A 771-nucleotide genomic window follows, 5' to 3' on the forward strand; every position below is an offset into this window, starting at 1 on the left:
TTGTAATATTTGCAGCAGTAGTTAAGCAGTAGTTAAGCTTGTAAGTGATGTATAGACTAGTTCAGTGGATGTATATGTTAGGTCAGGGTCCAATCTGTAGTGGATGAAAATCCTTATTCAAGCCAAGTAGGAATGCGTTAATGAAACACTTTAAAGAATATGGATTAGTCTGGGATGAAATCAGATGAACCCAAGTTGGACCCAAGCCAATTTTCAAAAGCCCGTAGGCAAATCAAGCAACATCCTGTTAAATTCCTTTTGGCATTTTTAAATGCTTGAAGTCATTTAATTTCGATATGAATGCATTCCTTACCCTAAAAACCTCATTCGAAAGCTTTGAAAGACAAAACCAAAGTAGTTTACCTCATTGTAAATCCCTTTATTGAATATGATCCATATTGCCATGGATAGGCCTTTTTTGGAAGATATATGATGCAATCAACTCAATGATTGAAAAGATGAAAGCCATCATAAATTCAAAAGATTAAAATCTTGAATAAACTTTCTTCAAACAACTAGACAAAATTGTTTAATAGAGATGAAACAAAATGACCACCCTGCTACACCTTCTTGCATTTGCATGGAGTCCCAAACATTGTGAAGCAGCTCTTTGTAGACTCTTCATTATTTCTGACATGGAAGACACTGTTAGACTTAAGTCCATCGATGCCCTTCATAAATTAAAAAGAGTAAAATCTTGAATAAACTTTCTTCAAACAACTAGACAAAATTGTTTAATAGAGATGAAACAAAATGACCACCCTGCTACAC

The sequence above is a fragment of the Cryptomeria japonica genome, chromosome 10, assembly GCF_030272615.1.
Source record: "Cryptomeria japonica chromosome 10, Sugi_1.0, whole genome shotgun sequence".
In the NCBI taxonomy this organism is placed as follows: Eukaryota; Viridiplantae; Streptophyta; class Pinopsida; order Cupressales; family Cupressaceae; genus Cryptomeria; species Cryptomeria japonica.